The sequence below is a fragment of the Lissotriton helveticus genome, chromosome 7, assembly GCF_964261635.1.
Source record: "Lissotriton helveticus chromosome 7, aLisHel1.1, whole genome shotgun sequence".
Classification (NCBI taxonomy): domain Eukaryota; kingdom Metazoa; phylum Chordata; class Amphibia; order Caudata; family Salamandridae; genus Lissotriton; species Lissotriton helveticus.
The window spans coordinates 1,665,710,157-1,665,719,223 of NC_136068.1; the positions used below are offsets into that span (position 1 = coordinate 1,665,710,157).

The 9,067-nt window shown below is 49.1% G+C and overlaps 1 long non-coding RNA gene across 1 annotated transcript in view; it reads right to left on the reverse strand.

Annotated features, from left to right (window-relative positions):
• Positions 1-8,787, reverse strand: part of LOC144767605 (uncharacterized) — a 157,397-nt gene extending 148,610 nt beyond the window's left edge. Inside the window, exon 1 of the long non-coding RNA XR_013598280.1 lies at positions 8,661-8,787. This is a non-coding gene — a long non-coding RNA (uncharacterized LOC144767605). The remainder of the gene's footprint in view (positions 1-8,660) is intronic.
• Between the last annotated feature and the right edge of the window lie 280 nt (positions 8,788-9,067).

Here is a 9,067-nt window from a genome sequence, read left to right on the forward strand (position 1 = left end):
CAAAGGGGACGCACTGCAGCATCCAGATAAACACCCCACTCGCATACACGCAGTAATCCATTGCAAATACCCGATCACGGCATCGGTGCTGGAGCTTGCAGGCTTCAGGCAGTGTGATATGTGTTTCCTGCAATAATGCAATGTGGGCTGACCTGCGCTTAAGGTAGGAATACATAGCATAGCAGTGCAATGGCGTGTGCATGCCCCTCACATTCCAGGTGATTGTTAGTAACCGACATGTGTAGAATGAGCAGGTTTGTAGAGGTACAGTGGCAATGCAGTAGGGGGAAGGGAGCACAGTATCCTGTAAAAAGCCTGCAAATGTGGGCAGCACCTACAGGACAACATTGCTCATGTTAAACGATAAGGTGAGGGGGAGAATGGGAGTATTGTAACATTGAACAGCATAAGAGAGGAGTGTCAAAATGTATCCACCCAAACTGGCAATAACGCCTAGTGGTAACTGCCAGCAATCAGCGCCAGCTGAACAGAGCTTAATGCACTAAGGTGTTGAGATTCTAGAACACCAGTGCCCCACATGTCCCCAGGAAATAGCACTCAGTGTCATTTGTATCAGTCTTTAGTCCAGCTGTGAGGGCAGGCTCAGAGCTTCCCAGACTACCTTCCATCTCTCTGTCAATAGCACCATCCTAGCCAATGCACCAGAGGCCCTTTACAAGTATACACAGTTGGCGAACTGCATCTACCATGATGCCTAGGGGCGAACCTGCTGGGAGGTGAAGCAGTGTGCTCCCACATCAATTTCCTGCCAATGCCGAATGAATCAGCTATCAATGGCACCACATGTTACATTTGGTAGTCATAACCCTAAATTAGGTCAGCTGCCATCTGAGGAGTCACATATGGGGCCGACTGGACTCCGCACTGGATGGCCACAACACAGTGGAGCAAATTGACGCTGGTGGAGCGTTCAGGGGAAGTGTCGGGATCCTGTCTCTGAGTGCAATTGTGCATCGCCGCTGCTGCATGCAGTGCCTTTCACCTCTCCAGTATAACCTGCTCCAGATTGGGGCGGGGGCACCTGTTCCTCCTATGCTTCCCACTTGAACTGGCCAAGGTCGAGATCTCTTTGTGGTGTCAAAGAATCACATGTTATCATCTGAGACCACTCGCAGCCTTGCCGGGAAGAGGAGGGAGTATTTGATGCTGAATTCCAGGAGGCATCGCTTAACTACTACAAATGACACTCTCTGCCTATGTAGCCTCATAGCGTAATCCAGAAAGAAAAGCATGTTCACCTCCCCCAGCTTACGTACCTCCCACTGGACAGCATCACGATCCATGTAGGAGGTGGAAGAGAAAGGGTCTTGACCTGCCCTTGGTGGCAGATGCCTCTCTGACACTCAACGGGCCCGCTTCGTAACAAAGAATGGGGAGAGTGCACCTGCTGGCAGTCGGTCCCGTAACCCTGTCTCAGTATATGCCACTGCATCAGATCCTTCTGATCCCTTGAGCAGGCCCACCACCTGCACTTTGTTCTGCCAGGAGCAGTCCTCCACACCCTTCGCTCTTCTTTCTAGCGACTTTCACACATGCCATTGGCTCCTGTACCTCCAATGCTGCAGTCCAGGTAATAGGGTGGACTTCAGCCAGTTCTTGCTCAATGTTGCATAAGTTGTCAGTCAGCTTGCGAATGATCTGCACGCTCCAGGGTGAAGTCGATTGTGATTTTGTCGATGCGGTACTCGAGGGAAGTGCGCACCTGTTTGAGGGAGGTACCTATTTTCTCCACATCAGCTAGTATAGAGTCTAGTTTGTAGTCCAGGTGTCTGCTGTCACCTGCCCCAGCGACCCCCAGCTGCTCAGTCCACTGACAAGGAGGAGTGGGCAGGTGTTGATGTGGGCCCTGTGCACAGATGGCCCATTGTTGTGCCAGACGACCATTCACTATGAAAGACATGCAGTGCAGTGTGGCCAGCTGGCACCTTTCCTCCAGTCAGGTAAATGCTAGCCAGGAATCCTCGTTTGGGCAGCACCAAAGGAAATCCCTTGTACACCCAAGAGTGCACTAACAGGGGGCTAGGAAAGGCAGTGCCATGTTGAGAGCCTCAACACATATTGAACCAAAGACATCTGACCATTGAAAGTCACATACACAACATATATTACATGCCATTGCCATACACTGTTGCCAGACATGCAACAGCTAAACATATAGTACAAATACTGGGCACATACCACTTAGCGTTAATTTCTTGGCCGCAGTACATGTTAGCGTGAAGTTTTCATAGCCGCAGTGAAAAAACTCACAAAGCACAAGAGTTGTCAATGGAAAATCCTAAATCTAAACCGTTAGCGGCAAAGAATTCACACAAATTACACTGGACTGCCACCTACGGTCTGCATTGCAGCCTGTCGATTGATAGCCAGTTTCTGCTTAGTATTGCGCTTGATATCTGTCCTCTCGAACTCTGCAATAAAGTTTACCTTGCTGACTAAAACTGCCGAATAGCGTTTTTGGTCCCCAATAACACCTTGGAGCTGACCAAGAGCAGGTGTTGATGCTTCGTCGCCTCCACATTTAGGACCCTGACTGGGGCCCTTATTTATGAAGGCGTGTGCCTCTGTTGCTTCAAATTTTTGTGATGCTGCGGTGGCACAAACAGTGCACAGCACAACGCCCAATTTACAAAGTGACACATCTAGGCAGAAGCATTACTTTGTAAATCTCTGTGCTACATTATACCTGCGTCAGATATATTGTATACAGGGTGGGCATTCCCACATAAAAAAGCCTTGTAGAAGTAGCGCAGTGAAATCTGTGAGTTTTTTGCTGCACAAATCTTATGACTTGGCTGCTTCACAATCCTTACGCCTGCTTGAAGCAGGTGTAAGGAGTGACGTAGGGCTTTTCACATGGGACTTGCCTATGGGACTTGCTCATTGACACATTGCTGGAGTTGCATCCCACACACTCCAGAAATGCATCATTATTGTGCCACCACATACGTCAGCATTCCTGATGTATCTGTTGAGTCCTTGCAACATAGTGCGCCATAGTGTAAATACAGCACATCCATGGTGTCGCAAAGATAGTGCAATGAAAAGTAACGCATCACGGTTTTTCCTCAACAATGCTCTACTTTTCATAAATGAGGCCCTGAATCTGTATTTCCTCTTCCCCTAGAACTCTGGCTGGTCATCCTGGCTGTTGGGAGGGTTGGGGGGTTAGGTTGTTGACCTGTGCTGAACTTGGTCCTGGCTGCTCCATTCTGCATTCCAATCAATCAATCAATCATAACATTTGTAAAGTGCACTACTTGCCCGTGAGGGTCTCAAGGCGCTGGGAGATTGGGGGAGTGCTGCTAGCTTCCAGTGTTTTTATGATTTGTTTTCCTTAGAGGTGAATTTGTAACCTCTTTTTGCAGCTGAAAAGTGACTAGCATAATTTTATTTGCTGCTAATTGGCTGGCTGGCACTTTTTTCATGCTAACGTGTATTTTTCTATCACCTTTACGCTAGTGTTAGCGACATTTTTCCCGGCCGCTAGATCATCCTAACACCATGTAGTGACGTATTGTAAATATGTCACAGAGATAGCATTAGGATTTGGTGATCAGCAGTGGTAAAATATTGCTGCTAAGCAGCGTGAAAAATGCATAGCGACAATTCTTGTAAATATACCCCACAATTTCCACACATTACAATTTGTGACCTATATAGTTTTAGCAGTCAAATTGTTCATCTGTGAAAATGTTGTGGCCATTTCAATAGAAAATGTGCTGTCTGTAAATGACAATGCGCTACTGCACCATGCTTTAACAATATATTTTCAACAGTGTGCTCCAAAATGCACAACCAGCTACATACTGCACTCTCACCACTCTCCTGCTGAATACATTTGCCTACATTTTGTGAGAAGCTGGGACTTCTCACAATCCTTATGACTTTACTGATGTAACATAAATCTGAGCACACGCGACTATGAAGATTGCTCCAGCATCAATGGTGCCAAGGTGCTGAACTATGTCCCTAAGTACAGTTTAAAAAAGACCCCAGATACTCCCACGCTGCGTTGAACCTGTGCCGAGTTGAACAATGCGCCACAGCCTAGATGGGTACTTGAGCAGCTCTGCCAGTTCGTCGCCAGTGATAAGATGTAGTAATCTTCCCTGTAGAAACGACCTCCGCACAGGTAAGAGTTGAAGAAAACTTTAATGTAACAGAGCTGCCGCAGTCACACACCACTAAGCCGCTTTGTCTGCTCTCTAACTACCGTTTACAAGACGTTCCACATTCTATGGAACGCCTGAGTTACCACAGAATACTACACAAGCCCTTGCAAATATTCTCAAGCAGGACTCTGTGTTTTTCATTTTACTTTGGAAAGTCATAGAACATATATACATTTGGTCAAGGGGTTGCAAAGAAATAAGAGGGAGGTCTCCAAACAGGCTTGAAATGCAATGCAATTTCCATAGACCTTTTTTTTTAAAACTGTGTTTATTGGTTCAAAACAATACATACAGTGTGTCGACAGTTCCATAGACATTACCTATTTGCATCCAAGGCAGCTACAACAAGACAATAGACAGTGTTCAAGAGCAGAAGTAGCTACTTGCCAATGCTAAACCATTTCGTAAGTACAGAAACCATGACAGTGAGCTAATCAGCATACAAGGAAACATCATCATTAACCAGGTAAGCAGGAAATTGTGAAATGCAGAAAATGTATTACCCCTTCAACTTCCGCCACAGAGTCACTCTCTGTTAGAAATGGGATTATTGGTTGGCTGGGGCATGCACCTAAGCCAGGCAGAAACCACCACTCTAGTGAGAGCAAGGGAGTTACACACCGAAGATAACCCCTGCTCACCCCCTTGGTAGCTTGGCAGAGCAGTTAGGCTTATCCCAGAGGCAATGTGTAAGTGTTTGTGCAACACACTCACACAGCCGCGACACACTAGGCAAACCATAAAAGAAACTCCACACAAGGTTATGTAAAAATAGCCTTTGTATTATCCATAAAACACATTAGAACGTAATCACATATATACACTGTGTCACCTGGCACTTGGTATGACTTTACAGGGATTATAAACACCACAGGGCCAATCGGGCCATTGTCATAACATCGCAACTCACATTTAGTGAAGACAACCAGTAGCTACTGGTAAGGGTACACTAGCACACCACACCAGGCATAAACCTCTACCATAGTGCACCACAGTAAACACTGGTCATAGTACACATAGGTCACATGGCCAATCGGGCCACTGTCATATCCAGTACATAAATGACCGCTAGGGAGGACAACCAGTAACTACTGGTAAGAGAGCACTTAGCACAAAGCATGAGGCATAAACATTGTGATAATAATCAGCATATTATGCAAACACACACTAGGCCAAACATCTGCCTCAGGGCACTACACTTTACTGATGACAGTATGCCCAGCATTACTATTTGTGCCATCACGCTAATGCCAATTAGATGCACGTGTTGCCACTAGAGTCAGTATTCCCAGTCTAACAATTGCAGGAGACACCGAGGCACACTAGGGTTACTAACAAGGCTAACTGGGCCCCTATCTGCATGATAGGTTGAGCACACCGTCACTGGGTGCTCATGCTAGCTACTGCGATGGGTCTGCTGGCCCACGCTCTTCATCACCACGCAGCCGGCCGGAAAGAGAGCACCATGCACCTGGTGCTGCTCAGTAGTAGGCACGGGCACGAAGTTATCAACATTCTGCAGCAGGCTGCCTGGGGCAGCGGGGAGGCTCCTGCCTTCCCTAGCAACACCCGTGCCCAGACCTGGTTCTCTGTCCCTGTTGGGACTCCTCACCAAAAGCGCTCCTTAACTGATGGCGGCAGCCATCTTTCACAGCAGTTGCCTTTTAGCTGGTAGCACACAGAGCCCTAGAGGCTCCGGCTCAATTGTGTCACCGGCCCGCTCCACAAACAGGCACAGACTTTGCCTGACTTCCGGCGGCCTCTTCTGGGCAGCTCCTGTTGGCTCGCCGGTTGCAAGGCAATGGCCGCGCCCACAACCAGGCTCAGCCTGGCTTCTGCCTACTTCCTCCCTCTGGTACTCTTCACGGCACAGTGGTGTCCGTTCTCTGCATGGCTGGAGCCCACTCCCAAGGCTCAGGGAGACGGCAGCAGGAGCGTGCTTCACGCGCTGTGTTGGGCAGGTGCCCACACCTTTGGGCAAATTGGTTTTTCAGTATGTCCAAAATGTGCTTGGATTAAAGATAAAAAGTCTAGCACTACGCTTGCATTCAGCCCCAGGGCTCTTCCCAAGTGGAGCATCCCACCAGCATCCAGAGCACTTCACTGTGCGCTGGGGGTAGAGTTTCCTTCTAGTTCAATCAACCCAGGCAGGCCAGCACACCGGGGCCCTTCAGCAGGGCAGCAGCTTCACTCCCACCAGTAGGGAGCCCAAGATGGCGGGGCCCAGCAGTTCCCAAGTAAGCACACCTTTCATGGGGTCACAGCCCCAATATTTATATCACAAGTGTCTTTGTTCTTCCCCCTGGCACATTGCTCTGTGCCCAATCCAAACCAGTTCTGGGGGTACTTACATACATCTTTTTACTTGCACAACACCAGACATACCACAGGGGGGCAGAGCCAGCATTGTGAAAGGCAGGCACAGTCCGATTCAGGGTCAGATGCTACTCCTCCCATCACTCCACATGCAGATCAGGCCTATTCAGCATAGCGCTGACTCACCAAGGCCCTCTGGAGCCACTAGAACTCCCAAGTCCCTGTCATCCAGCACCAGACATGCAATACATAACAGGCAGGCACAAAGACATATAGCGCACAGAAATGCCCTCTTCTAAAAGTGGCATTTTTAAAATAGTGATAATAAATCTGCGAACACCATTATGCAGCATTTATTGCCACTATTCCACAAATACCAAACTTGATCACGCCACCCCTATCAGGGAATCCCAGTGCATTCCTATTTGTGGGTAGGCTCACAGCAGTGAGAAACCAAATAGGCTGTTTGTCACTACCAGGACATGCCACAATGTTTAGGCACATGTCCTACCTTTTACCTACACTGCACCCTGCCCATATGGCTTGCTAGGGCCTACCTTAGGCATGACTGATATTTAGTAAAAGGGGAGTCACGGACGTGGCACCCACTTTAGGTGCCATGTCACAGCGGCAGTAAACTGTGCGTGCAGGCCCTGCAATGGCAGAGGCCCGAGGTTTGAAAGGCTACTTTGGTGGGTGGCGCAAGCAGCGCTACAAGCCTACCAGTAGCATTTAATTTACTGGCCCTGGGTATATGAGATATCACTTTACCAGGGACTGATAGGTAAATTAAATATGCCAAAAAGGTGTAGACCAATCTTACCAAGTTTACCATAGACAGCACATGCACTTTAACACTGGACAGCAATGATAAAGTGCCCAAAGTCCTAAAACCACCAACCCCAGGTCAGAAAAAATACAAGAGGAATGCAAAAAGTTCTGGGATGACCCTGCAATATTGGGCAAGCCTAACACTCTCGGAAGATGCATCAGAGTCGTCCTGAAACATACTATGCAGTTGGGATCACATCATTATGGCCTCAGCAGCCCCCTCATCATTACAAGATATTCTCATGTGATGTTCCTCAGCCACCCCCCATTCTAGTAGGTCCCGTAACCAATGAGTCAATAACGGGACCCTCATGCCCATCCACCCAGTGGCCATCCATCTCTTTGCCAGCACCAGGGCCAACTGTGCATCTTTGGTTGCACTGGTTGCACTGCTACTCGAAGCATCCAAGATGGCCGACAGGTGAGGAGCTCCGGCAAGGAGCTCCCGGCCAGGGACTGCCTTTTAGGATCAAATCCACAGATGCCCTCCTCCATCCTGGGACCCAATTTCTTACCTGATGTCCTACTGGGCTGTGGTTCTCAATGCCCTAATCTCCTGCTTGCGGACTCTAGATTCCTGATAAAAAACGGAACCAATGCTTTCTGTTGTGGAAATACAGGCCTGAAAACAAAATGGCGACCGGACTACTCTGAACAAGATGAGCAGGCAGACATGATCCAGTTGCTCACCGGTGAGCGGGGTACGATTGGAGATCAGCAGACCCAGTGAGTATGCAGGCGGTAGTGAGGAGGCGGGGCAGGAGTGCCAGACTAGTGGGGAAGCAGCAACCTCTATGACGCTCCCTCTCCCCTGCCCCCCTCGAGATGAAGCAGGCCGTGGAACCTCCTGGACCCGACCAGCCATCCAGCCGCAGGCCTTTAATTACAAAAGTCAACCTGCAGCCTATGGCCAGAATGACAGCAGCCAAAATCTGTCAAAGTTTGGGAAATGAATCAAGGAATGGGGTGATGGCGGTATGCTGCGAGAGCCCTGGTCGGATCGTAGTGGCGGCGTCTTGAAGGGATATCGAGGAAGAGCTCTGGTTTCGGTGTGTTTCCAAGCCTGCTGCCCGTTTCTGCATCTTTAAAAGCACATTTTGAAAACGGAAAGAAGATCGCGTCTTTAATGATGCTCCTGGCATGCTAGCTTCCCGGCACCCAGCCCCCGGACTCCTGGTGAGACGGAGCAGGAGCAGTGGCTGCGGCGGGGTGAACGGGTGAAAAGTGCCGCAAGGAGGGCTGGAGACAAGCATCACCTGTGACAGCGCTGAATAGAAACGAGGAAAGAAGCAGGCAAAAAGGATATATTGAACTTACCCAGAACGTGCCAGAAAGCAGGAAATACCGTAAGGAAAGCGGAGGGGGTCGCACGTTACACCTGTGGTCCCTGGCAGCGCTGGGTCCCTGACGCTGTGGTTTTTTCCAGCCGCCGAGTAGTTTCCATCACTCGGCTGCGGACTGGGGAGAACTACAGCTCCCTGCCTGCCTTGCAGCAGAACATCTCCCACTTCCGGCGAAGCGCGCCCGAAGGCACAGAAAAGCAGGCGGGCAGAGCAGGAGGTGGCAGGGCAGGGCCACGAGCCCTGGACTAATCTCTATGTGAACGGACTATCAGGACTACACCACGGTATAGTGGGACGTCATGATATAAGATCCCGCACTTTGGACAAATTTTATTTTTTGGACAGTTCATGTGTAAATATCGGATGTGTATAATTCTTTTT